This window comes from Tupaia chinensis, unplaced genomic scaffold (genome assembly GCF_000334495.1).
Source record: "Tupaia chinensis unplaced genomic scaffold, TupChi_1.0 Scaffold000052_1, whole genome shotgun sequence".
Taxonomy (NCBI): domain Eukaryota; kingdom Metazoa; phylum Chordata; class Mammalia; order Scandentia; family Tupaiidae; genus Tupaia; species Tupaia belangeri.
Window position 1 is genome coordinate 3,182,416 of NW_006159510.1, and position 13,843 is coordinate 3,196,258.

The 13,843-nt window shown below is 35.0% G+C and overlaps 1 non-coding gene across 1 annotated transcript; it reads left to right on the top strand.

The window, feature by feature from the left end:
• The first annotated feature begins 9,564 nt into the window (after positions 1–9,564).
• On the top strand, positions 9,565–9,717 carry LOC114009590 (U8 small nucleolar RNA). Its single transcript, XR_003550979.1, has one exon. It is a non-coding gene; the product is annotated as a U8 small nucleolar RNA (small nucleolar RNA).
• Positions 9,718–13,843: the final 4,126 nt, after the last annotated feature.

Genomic DNA, 13,843 nt, shown 5'->3' on the forward strand with positions numbered 1-13,843 from the left:
GAATTTTGGTTTTGCTACATCAGAAAGTTGTTTAATGTCAATTCTTGTTCCCCAAAATAGAAACTTAGTCTGATTGTCATAATAATCTCTTTGGATCAGTGAATCATTAACAACTTAATCCAGGGAAGCATTGCTTTTACTTTTAGGCTAAGTTTGGCAAAAAAAAAAAAGTTTGAGTATAAGGCAGGGACTCAGGGGGTAGACTTCTAATGTGCTAACAATGTTCTCAAGATTATAAATAAATCTAAAGATTTCTGAGTAGACTGAAGATAGGATGTACAGTTTCCACCCTGGGAATGCCTTGTCTATGACAAAAAGGTTTGCTCGCATGAATTTTTTTTCATGTTTCTATATTTTTATTGATCCTATAATACATATTATTTTTGTATTTTTTGCAATTGCTTTTTTTTTTTTTTGAGTGAGAAAGAGATTTTTGCTATAGGGTATGTGTGCTCACTGGAAAAACAGTGACAGAAAGCAAGAAATTATACCCCCCCCCCAAGGCGGATGGCCATGCCACAATCCCTTCTCCTCCATTTTCCTCTCTGGATCTTGGGAGTGCATGCACATGTGCACAACATGACTTTAAGCTACCAGGTCCTAAACTCAAACCATGGTCAATTTTGTGGGAGTCCAGCAATGTAACCATTACACCATCTACTGGCCCTAGCAATTGCTTTTTAAATCAGTTAAGAGAAGAAAGGAGGGACCACCAGTTAGCGTAATGGCTATGTCACTAGACTCCCATGTAGTTGAGCGCAGTTTGAGTCCTGGACCTGGTGGCTTAAACTCACACCAGACATGTGTGCATGCATGCCCAAGATCCCGAGAGGAGAATGGAGGAGAAGGGATTGCAGCGTGGTCATCCCCCCTGGGGGGCGATTTCTCACTCTCTGTCTCTCTGTCTCTGTCTGTCTTTCTGGTGAGCACATGCGCCCTATAGCAAAAACCTCTCCCAAAAAAAAAAAAAAGAGAGAGAGAAGAAAGGAGAAAAAAATGTACATTTGGATTGTATCTTATAATTACCTTTATTGAAAACCTCTATCATATGTTCTAAAGACATACGATGATCAAATGTAGATAAATATAACATATATATATATGTTATATTTATAATATATACTATATATATGTGTTACATATATAAATATAACATATATATATAAATATAACATATATATATATGTATGTAAAGAACTAAGAATTAGTATTTTGTAGAATTTTATTTTTTGTTGCTTTTGTTTCTATTTTTTGTTTTTGCTGCAGGGTGTAAGCACTCTCCAGACAGAGTCAGACAAAGAAAGAGAAAAAGTGAGCAATTAACCCCAGGGAGGATGGTCATGCTTCAATCCCTCCTCCATTTCCCTCTCTGAATTTGGAACATACATGCACACGTACTTGGCGTATTTTTCAAGGAGCAGGATCTAGGACTTGAGCCAGAGTTGGTCATGTGGGATCCAGCTACCTTAACCTCCACACCACTGCTATCCCCTAATTTTTTTGTTTTTCCTGAAATTCGTCAAACGATCAAGAATTGGCTGATCATTTAAACTGGTCTCTGTCACAAGAAACTTAGTGTGAAGGAGGACTCATAATCTTTAAAAAAAAAGGTACTTTCAGAATTCATGGAATATTTTTCTTTCTTTGCTTTTGTTTCCATTTATATTTGATATATTTTTTAATATATTTTTATTTGAACTTATTTTATACATTCAATCACATTTGTCACTTAGTTTGCAAAGTGAGGATTCCAACATGCATATATTTCTCACCAATCCAGTTGGGAATACTATACACATCATCTTCAACCAACAATAACCCATTGTTTTGTCCCAAAAATGCCCCCCTCCATTTCTCTCCCCAGTGTCTCTTCTCAGTCTCTCCTTCACCCACCCTCTTCCCACACCGTATTTGGTATTTATAACCATTTTCTATGTTTCTATATTCTCTAGTCATTCAGATTCTGCCATAGAGTGTGGATATACATTAAGTGGAGACATACAATGTCTCTCCTTCAGATTCACTGAATAATTTTTATAGATTTCCAACTCACTTAGTGCTGTTTAACCCCAACTTGAAAATATTTTAAGAAGGAAATTACTCGCTGCCAGTAATCATTTGCACCATTTGAGAGACATATTATTTTGTAAGTATGCACACCCCAAACCAGCATATTTGAATTTTTTTCAATTTAAAATGATATTTGGGGGTCTTACAGATTAAAGAAAAAGCTAGAAACTATAGATGTAATAAGTATGAGCAATTTCTTCATTCGAGTAGTTCTGAGATACTGAAATATACTCATGTGCACTATGATCTGCAAAGAGGATTACATTACTCATGATGGTGCCATAAACTTCCCTATTGCTACCTTAAGCCATTTCACAAGACTATTAAGTCCTCAAAATGGATTTATTTTGGATGTTGGTAACCCAACTGTGCCTTAAACATTATATTTGATCACTGAATATTTTACAATGTGCTTCATGGGCCTTGGATTACTTGTGAGCCTTTTGCACATATCCTTGGTTGGATAAGCATACCCTAAACTACATGGGGTAGCGATACTTTTTCTGTCTCATTTTCTCTACAATTGCACTCACAATTTGATGAAACACTGTATCCTCTGTGTCCTGCCAGTTTTTCTAAGTGGTCTGTCAAAATCATTAGCATTTGTCCAAATGTGGATCATTTTACAGATATCTACCAAAATATTAGGTTTTTTTTTTTTTTTAATTTCTGGGACACATTCAGTTAGGGAGTATTCTCTATTGCACTGAGTGCCATTTAGCAATATTTTACACCAATAAAAAGTAACAAAGAATAAAGGAATTTGTAAGAAATCATTCCCCAGGGAGGAAAACCATGCCTTTTCCATTCATTTTTCAGGATTTGGGGTACATATGCATGCCCAGTGAGAGTTTCAAGCTGCCTGGTCTGGGACTCAAACCATGACTGGCCATGGGGGATTCCAGCAAATAATAATTATGTATCTACTGGTCTTTCAAGGAGTATCTTTTTTAAAAAAATATTTGCCTATGTTAGAGTCAAGTAGAATTTTTATTTTTGTATGCTAGAGTGTTTGCACACACATCTATGTTTGTGCGTGAGGCCGTAGGGGAGTGTTTTATTTAAACAGGGTCTTAATTTTTCATGATCCTTCTGCCTCTGCCTCCCAAGTCACTGGGACTACAGCAAGTACCACCCCTAGGCTTCTTAGAGCAGGCCAGGAGTCAAACCTGGACCTCCCATGTGGCCTTAGCCTGCTAAGCAGCAGTGTCAAGGCTTGGCCAGGATTAAATAGAATTTGGAGGTACACTTTTTGGTTCTAGAAAGTTCTTTTTCTTCATTCAGTTCCATAAACTAAAGGAATGGCATCATTATTTTTTATCCACTCTTTTTATGGCCTTTTTTTCTGTTGTGCTTACATTTTTAATCTTCCCATGTGTCATGTATTGGGGTGTGATGGCAAGATTGCCGCAAAAAAGCAAGTTCACTATACTTGGGCCAATATCAGTCATGCTTCCTTTAACTATAGAATGAAGATTCAGGGAGAAGATTCACTCTTTACAGGCTTCCTTGTAGCTGTACATATTTCAAAATATTATTACTTCCATCTAGTTTTCTCTTTTGTGTTTGCATAATTATAACATTTTTTTTCTGGTAAGCCACCCCCCACTTCATATATGCAAACACAAGAGAAAAATGTCAAAAGAATGAAAAGAAAAACATAAAATTCCGATTGAAAAAGAAATCCCCATTGTCACTTCTATAGCTGAATTATTATTTCTGTTGCAGTTGGCTCTGTTGAGACCATGCAGGCTGCATGACCTCGCTTGTCCTCTTTCCTGTCCTCCAACATTAATTAGTTTGCACTTTGTGACTGGTTCCTGCTGCCTAGAAGCCCAGGAGTTAATCACGTCAGGAGGGAACTTGTGTTGGCTTAGAGACTTTATATTACAGCACTAATTGTACAATTAGTCTAAGGTTAGGTGGGCACAAGGGCCCCTACAACCTCTTGCAGAAGAGAGAACATAAATCTAAGCTGGGGCAAAAATGCTCTCCAGCGACTTCACATGGAGGGCATGGGGCACCATAAATTGCAATAAAAATTTGACTTGGATTGCAATTCTCTATCTAAAATCTCTGAAAATAGTAAAGGAGAATATCTGCTAAGCAATTCAGGTGTGGGAATTAAATAATATATAAAATTCTAGGAAAAAAGCATGGGAGAAGAGGGCACCATACCTTACAGTGTTGAGTTATTACATGCCAAGGTAGTAGGTCAGGTAAGCAGATGCATATTTGTGTGGGGTGTGTGTGTGTGTGTGTGTGTGTGTGTGTTTGTGCATGTGTGTATATATACATATGTATATGTTTAAGTTTTATGCAAAATAAATGTGTATGAAGCAGAATGCTAGCATCAATTGATTTTTAATATGGAATATAAGAGTTCTAATACCTTCTGACATTTTATGAAACCCTATGAATCATATGTAGCCCACTGGGGCCAGACTTTCATAACTCTCTTGTGTAGTTTTGGTTCAGTAAAAGGACTGGCAATCAAAATTTATTCCATAGTCACAAATATCATTGGCTTAGATGCCCTAGATTGAGGACATGTACACATATGAGTATGAGAAAACAGAGTAAAAAGCGTAGATGTAATTTTTTAAATTATTTAACCTTATTTATTTATTTATTCACCCTTAATCACCACACCACTTGCTGGCCCCAGAAGCATAGATGTATTGATAAAAGCTACATAAGTAAGTTTGGAATGTAGCCACCTGCAGAAAATTTCACTTTCTAAGGATCTGTTAAGACCATTTCTGTGTCGGGGAATACTTTGGTTAGGTTACTTCCATGTTTTACAAAGTAGAAAGGTGGTATCTGCATAACTAGTAAATTAGAATAGGATATTATTGGAGAAAAACACTAGAAGAGAGAGGGATTAAAATGAAGCTGAGTGCTGCATGTGGGAAAAGACAGGAGAGAAAGAACGATTAGGTTGGTAATATGCAGAAAAATACCCTGTGGAGAGCAAAATGCCTAATGAATTTATTCATTGTTTCTGCAGCATTATTTGTAAAGTGCTTGCTCTGTGACCTTATCCTATCAAAAAGCACTGTGTAGATGGATTTGTTTTTTCTCAAGGACTTTGGGAAGTTGGGACTTGAGAGGAAGATAAGGTAATACTGATAACATACCAAAGTTTAGAATCCATGTAAGACTTCCATAAGCTGTAGAACACCCTGAACTGAGGTGTTCTTAATCATGAGTACCAAACACAAGACAGAGAAGTTGAAGACTAGTAGTCAGAGAACACGAGTCCAGGCGGGCTAGCTGGGCTTGGATACAAGTTCTAATATTTACCAGCTGTTTAGAACTAGAGAAGAATACTTCAGTTCGGTCATGACACGTGAGTGAACAGGTGGTTAGTTACTGATTATTCCATTATTTGTTCAGTAATTCTTCACAAACTTATTTTTTTTCTTCATTTCTGCTAAGGAGACATAAAGTTGAAGAAAAACATTACCTTATCATTACAATGAGCACTACCCAAAGAACTTTGAAAGTTATCCGTCTTTTCAGTCTATCAGAGGGGTGAGGAGGCATGAAACCTAAATAATATGGAAAACAACAGTCCCCTTTGTGGGAAGAAAAAGATACTCTGTTGTTTCCATTTTTGTAGAAGAGCAGACAGAGAAGGAAGTTGCTATACAGGCTGGGAAAAACAACACCTGAAGTTATCATGGATTTCAAAGGCCAGTTGCTGAAATGGTGGGTAGGTTGCCCTAGGGGTCCCAAGTGAAGAACTATGTTCAGCTAACTCTCTTCCATGAGTCTTGGCCTATAAAGCTTCCGAGGAGAGCAGAAGGGCAGAGAGGAGAGCAGAAGGGCAGAGAGAAGCATCAGTGTGTAGATTCTGCTCAAATCTGAGGAAAGACAAAGAAATTGAGAAGAAAACAAATTTCTAGGAACTTAAATTTCCCCCAGGAGATCTAACCACACATTCAAATTGTTGGAACCCAAAGGTAGACTGAGTCTAAGGAAGAAAAAAAAAAATCCCACACCAAAATATCCCACAGACTAGATAGATACAGGTCCCAAAATAGCAGCCTGTCAAAAAAAGGAATGGACTTTTCTAGGAGTAAAAAATATTTAACCTAATTAATTACTAGATTTTCAAGTACATTGCCTGGAATATGACTTCAAAATTACTGGATACTTGAAGAAGCAAGAATATTAGACATTTGCCAACACAGAAGAGAACCCAGAAACAATCAAAATAGGAAATTATCAGATTGGGACTATATTTAAAAAAAAAAAAAAGAAAAGAAAAAAATGTAAAACAAACCAACAATAAAAAAGTTACAGAAATATAATTTTACATTACTACTAGAATATCTAGATGATAAACATGCATGTCATCAAATATGCACGACATTAATATAGTATTCAATGTAGAATAAGATTGATATGGCTATATCCTTGATTTCTTTATTATACACGATAGGCATGCTTTGTGTACATAAACCTTACTGTACTACACGAAGACAGACATCAACTATATGTTAACTAGGAATCACATTAAGAAGATACATTATGGGGACCAGCAGTTAGCATAATGGCTATGTTACTGAACTCCCATGTAGGTGACCATGGTTCGAATCCTGGACTTGGTGGCTTAAACTCATGTCCAGCACACGTGCATGTGCGCCCAAGATCCCGAGAGGAGAATGGAGGAGAAGGGATTGCGGCATGGCCATCCAGCCTGGGGGGTGATTTCTCGCTTTCTATCTCTCTGTCTCTCTCTGTCTTTTTGGCAAGTGCATGCTCCCTGTAGCAAAAGCCTCTCAAAAAAAAGACATTATGCACAAAAAAACTATAGGGAAAAAATGACAATGGTTTGCTATATGAAACAAATGAGGCCAGAAAACAAAGAAATAATTTCTCCAAATTTCTAAAAGATAAAACTTTCTGTTAACTCAGAATACTATTATGTATCTAGAAAGGCTATCGTAAATATCAGACAAAATGATGACATTTTTAAGACAAGAAAGCTAAATGCATGAGATAACTTTATTTATGAATTTACCATAATTTGGTTGCTTATTGTCCTGCTGTTTACATTTATGCTGCTTCCAGGTTTATTTTGCTTTAGTTTTTTTATATTATAAAGATAGCTTAAACATTGTTACAGAATTTAAAATAAAATTTCTTCTGTGTTAAATAACTAAGTTAGAAAACCTGGGTACTAAGGACATAAATATTTCCTATAGGAAGAAAACCTGGGTACTAAGGACATAAATATTTAACTTTATTAGAAATTGGTAGCAATTTTTCAACAAATTTGTACCATTTTACAGTTCAGGTTGCAATGTTTGCAAGTTCCAACTCTTAAACATCCTTGCCAATAATATTAGTATTTTCAATCATTGTAATTTAGTTCAGTCACACATATGTAGTGGTATTTCATAACGGTTTGTAATTTTCTGATGACTAGTCTTGTTGAGCATCTTTCACTTGCTTGTTATGAATTTATATTATCTATTTGTATAAGTAACTAGTCAAATCTTTTCTCTAGTTTTTGTCTTTACATTTGTTTAATTATTTTATTTATGATTAGGAGAATTTCTGTATTATAGTACAGATAAAAGTCCTTTGTCAGTTGTGGTGTCTTATAATTTCTTTTGATAAGCAGAAGTGTTTAATTATGCTGAAGTTAAACTCATTTTTCCTGGGACCAGCAGTTAGCGTAATGGCTATGTCGCTGGACTCCCACGTAGTGGACCGCAGTTCACATACTGTACCTGGTGGCTTAAATTCACGCCGGGCGTGTGTGCATGCATGCCCAAGATCCTGAGAGGAGAATGGAGGAGAAGGGATTGTGGCATGGCCATCCCCCCTGGGGGGTGATTTCTCGCTTTCTATCGCTCTGTCTCTCTCTCTCTCTCTGTGTCTGGCGAGCGCATGTGCCCTATAGCAAAAACCTCTAAAACAACAACAATAATAACAACAACAACAAAATTCATTTTTCTTGCTTTCATATGTTTTGTGCTTTTGTTCTGTTGTTTATTTTTAAAATGATAACAGAGGCCAGCAGGTACCATGGTGGTAAAAGTGCTAGACTCCCACATGCAGACCATAGTTCAAGGCCTATTCCTGGCGACTCGAAAATCATACCAGGTGCATGTGTCTGCATGCCCAGGAAAAGAATGAAGGGAAGGGACTGCAGCATGGTCATCCTCCTTGTCGGTGGGGGGGAGTATAAATTTTCACTTTCCCTCTCACTATCTGTCTCTGTCTCTCTCCTACGAGAGCACATACCATATGATAAAAACTTTTTAAAAAATAACAAACAAAAAAGTTGTGAAAAAATATTCTTACCATATTCTTCTAGAAATCTTGCAATTTTAAGCGTATCCACTTCAGTCTAAATTATTTATTTATGTGATAGGAGAGAAAGTTATTTTTTTCCCAGATCAATGTTCTGCCATTCCAACAATTTACAGTGAAGATGTACCATTAGTTATTGAATTACATTGGATCTTTTGTTGTAAATCCCATAGCCAAATTTGTGTGGCTGTATTTTTGGACTCCTTATCTGTTACATTAGTCTAACTTTTTAACTTTATATGAACAATATACTCCATTAATTGCTATAAATTTATACAGCAATTAATACAAAGTAACGAAATAAGATAATGTAAGTACACCTATTCTATTATTTTTTCTTAAGCTACTCTTGGCTATTCTAGGTACTTCAAATTTCCAGTATATGTTGGACTCAGTCTGTCAATTTCCACAAAACAAAGTGTAATCAGATTTTATTTGTATTATGTTAGCTCCACAGATTAATTGGTAGAAAATGACATCTTAACAATGTTAAATCTTCCAATTAATGTACATGATATAACTCTCCAATTTTTAAATCTTTACATTTTCTTGTAACTTTACTTTTTTTGTTTTCCAACACAAGATAGTTTATTTTTATTGAAGATTTTTCCTTAAGTATTGGGTGTCTCTTACTATTGTAAATAGTTTTTAATGGCATTATCCCATAGTTCTTTGTTAATGGTGAGAAATACTATTGCTCTTGTATAGTGGCTTTCTAACATTAAACTTTACTAGTCAATATTACATATAGCACTTTTTAAAAAAATTTCCCTGCTTATATAACTAAGCAATATGCAAATGAAGAAATGGTTTACTTCCTTTCCACTATTATTTTTTCTTCTTGCCATATTGCATGGCCTAGAAATTTCTTTTTAATAGTAAAATTAAATAGTGAAAACTAACATCCATGCTCTAAACTATAACTTACAGAAATTCGGTTCTGCTTGATTTTAGTGATATGTTCCTTATAGATGCCAGTTGTCATATTGAATAATTAACTTTCAGTCTCTAGTTTGTTGAGAGGTTGTTTCATAAATGAGCTTGTTTCTTTGTTTGTTTCTTAATGTCCTAGCTACACCTATTGAAAAAATCTTATATGTAGTCTTTAAAAAGTCTATCAATATATAGATTGTATTGAGTTATTTTCAAATCTAAATTAAGTAATCAGGTGAATAATCCTTACCTGTTCCTCCTTTTGGAGGGCAGATAGAACATGATGATTGGAGTTCACGTGATACATGGTTAGCCTCTCTGAACAAGATTAGTATTTCTATGTAATCAGGACTTACAACACCCTGATTGCTCCTATCTGATTCTATCTGATGCTCAGGTGTCTCTGAGACCAGCAGATGGCATAATGGTTATGTCACTGGACTCTCACATAGTTTGAGTCCCAGACCCGGCAGCTTGAAACTCATGCCAGGTGTATGTGCACATGTGCCTAAAATACTGACAGGAGAGTGGAGAAGGGATTGCTGTATGCCCATCACTCCTGGGGGATAATTTCTCATTTTCTGTCTCTCTGTCTCTGTGTCTCTGGAAAGCACATGTGCCTTATAGCAAAAATCTCGGTAGATAAATAAAAATAAATTTTAAAATTCATGTTAAATTAAAATTGCATTATTTAGGGCTCAATCAAAGTGGCTCATGCTGCTAAAATGATGCAGCTTAGAGACTGACGTCACATGGGAGGCCTGGGTTCAATTCCCAGTCTAACCTCAATAGGCTGGTCAATGTGATATGCCTTTATTGTTCTAGCTGAGAAGCTGAGGAATGGGCATTGCAGCATTGTGAGACTTATCTAAAGTTACTCTCTCTCCTCTTCTCTATTTATCACAAATGAATAAACTATTTTTTAAATTTAATTATTCAAAGAATGTATACTAATTTTTAACAAAGCTGGATTTGATTACCTACATTTTTATTAAGGACTACTATATCTATGTTCGTGAAAATATTGGCATATAGTTTTATTTTATTTCAATGTACATGTATAATTCTGGTAACAGGAAAGACTGTTCTCATTTAATGGACTGAATAATCTTTTTTTTTTCTGGAAAAATTATGTAAAATGGTGTTTTCTTTATCTGTTTGGTGATATTCATTTTTAAAGCTTTTGAGACTGGGACATTATTTATAGAAAGCAACTTTTAATGATAAACTTGATTTATGCTACTGCTTTGGTTAATCATTAGTTGTTTGTTTTCCTGTCCAAGAAGATGATCTATACCAACAAAATAGTAAGCTTAGACTATTTATATCTACTGTAATTGGTTTTAGAGAGAGAGTTTTACTATATGGCACATGTGCTCATCAGACGGACAGAAAGTGAGAAATCACCCCCCAGGAGGGATGACCATACCACAGTCTCTTCACCTTCAGTCTCCTCTTGGGATTTTGGGAATGTATGTACATGTGCCCAGCATGAGTTTTAAGAAACCAGGTCTGGGATTTGAACCATGCTTGGCCCTGTGTAAGTCCAGCAACTTAACCCTTATGCCATCTGCTAGTCCTTCTAATACCATTTAAAAATAGTTAGATTTAAATATATCTTACTCTACTTTCTTTTTGCCTCATTTGATCATTGTTTATTTTTTCTAATTTCATGTGAATTAGTTGAAAGATTTTAGGATTTAATCTTACCTCCACTTAATGTTTAACAGGTAGGCTTCTATTTGTTAGTGGTAGTACTTGAATTTTCAGTGAATCATTTTAACTTACCTCAGGTAATCTTCACATATGGTGGAGTAATATTAAATAGTCTACTTTTATTCCCTACCCCTGCTTTTCTATATTGTTCTCACACATCTTACTTTTTTTTTAATTGCCAGAGAGTGTGTGTGCTAACCAGAGATACTGAGAGAGAAAGAGAGAGTGGAGATGGGAGGAGAAAGAAAGAGGGAGAAAAAATTGGGCTAAAACTCTCCTACTATCCCTCTACTATGCACCTGCCTACAGTACTGTCTCATGCTTGTCCTCCCTACTAGTACGACTTCCAGTCTTTCATATTCTTCCAGGGAATGCAAACACGTTATATACTGAGCGGGGACATGCTGTATCATTCATAGTATAGTTTATTAATTTAGCATTTAATCTTCTAGATTCATTCACTTTGAATTGAATGACAGTTTGGCTATTTCTTATGACTGAGTACATTTCATAATATATATGTGTAATTTTTTAAAAATTCATTCATCAGTTTTGGGGCACTTAGATTGATTATAGGACTTAGCAATTGTAAATATTGTTGCAATAAATATGTCTTTAAGACTGACTGTTTTCCTGTCCTATAGGTAAATACCAAGAATTGGAAATAATGGGTCATATGGTAGTTCTAGTTGTAAAATGTTGATGAACTTCTATATTGTATTCCCCAGTGGCTGCATTATTTACATTGCCACCAACGGATCAGAAGGTTCACTTTCCACAATAGCCTGGCTAACACTTTTTTTGCCTTAGCTTTTTCCCCCAAGTTTTGTTTTGAAATAACCATTCTGACTGGGTTTAAGTGAGATCTCATTGTGGTTTTACTTTGCATTTCCCTTATGATAAGAGACATACTCAATTTCTCTTATCATACATAACCATTTGTATGTTTTCTTTTGAGAGTTTTGAGAGTTGTCTTTCAGCTCATTTTCTTCTTTTTAAATTGAATTATTAGTTTTTCTGCAGTTGTGTTACCTATATAATTGGGCTATCAATTCTTATTTAAAAAAATTGTTTACAAATATCTTCTCCCATTCTTTTGGTTGTTTCTTCATTCTATTTATTGTTTCCTTCACAGACAGTTTTTAGCTCGATGTAATCACTCCCTCTGTTTTTGGAACTGTTGCCTGTCCTTTAGGAATCTAATTTAAGAAATCCTTACCTCCTTCAATATCTTCAAATGTTTCTTCTGTATTCTTAACTAATAGTTTTATAGTTTGAGGTTTTACATTTAGATCTTTGATTCATTTTTAGATGATTTTCATTAATGGTGAGAGAGAGAGGTCCAGTTTCATTTTTGTGGAGATGGACATCTAATTCTCTTAGTATCATTTGCTGAAGATATTCTCTTTATTAGATTGTCTTGTACTCAGTCAAACATCAGTTGACTGTATGTTTTGTGGTTTATTTCTGGATTTGTTTTTCCATTGGTCTATGACTCTGCTTTTATTCCAATTCCATGCTATTTTGGTTATCATAGCTCTTTAATATGTTGATATTTTAAGGTCACATAGTGAAATGACTCCTAATTTATTCTTTTTGCACAGTATTGTCTTGGAAGTATGGAGTCTCATAATTCCATATAAATTTTGTCGTTGTTATTGTTTTTATTTCTGTGATGAATGCCACTAGAAGTTTGATTGGAATCACATTGAATTTATAAATTAATTTAGATAGAATTGACATTTTAATTATATCAGTTGTTCCAAACCAAAAGCAAGGAATATCTTTTTTATTTTTTTTGTATTATATTCTTTTTTTTTTCAGTTTTTAAGAGTTTTCTTTGTAGAGTTCTTTCACTTCTTTTGTTAGGTTTTTTCATAGGAACTTTATTTGTTTTTGTTTTTGTTTTGTTGTGGCTATTATAAATGAGATTATTTTCTTCAATTTTACCCAACTGTTCCTTGTTAGTATATAAAAATGCCACAGATTTCTATATATTGATTTTGTATCCTACAAATTTACTGAATACATTTATCACCTATAGGAGTTTTTTCATGGGTTCTTTTGGATTTTCTATTTATATAATCATGTTGTCTGCAAATAGGGATGATTTCAAGTCTTTCTTTCTTATCTGAATGCTACTTATTTCCCTCTGTTGTCTGATTATGTTGACTAGAAATTCTAATACTTGGGACCAGCAGTTAATGTAATGGCTATGTCACTGGACTCCCTCGTGGTTGACCACGGTTCGAGTCTCGGACCTGGTGGCTTAAACTCATGCTGGGCGCATGTGCGTATGTGCCCAAGATCCCAAGAGGAGAATGGAGGAGAAGGTATTGCGGCATGGCCATCCCCACTGGGGGTGATTTCTCGCTTTCTGTCTCTCTCTCTTTCTCTGTCTGTCTGGTGAGTGCACACACCCTATAGCAAAAAAACCTCTAAAAAAAAAAAAGAAAATAAAGAAATTCTAATACTCTGTTGAAAAGAAGCAGATAAATAAAATTATTAATGAAATAGACAATATTACAATAGATATTACAGAAATAAAAAGATCATAAGAGAATACTGAAAGTGACTTTATGGGTAAAAAACAAGAAAATCTAAATGAAGTGGACAAATTTCAAGACACATACAGTATTCCTAGATTGTATTAGGAAGAAATATAAAGCCTGAATAGACTAATAACGAACAATGAGATTGAATCAGTAATAAATAGTCCCCCAGAATGGAAAAGCCCAGGTTATGAGCCTTTTCTTTTTTCTTTTTTTGTCTTTCTTTTTTTTTTTTTTTT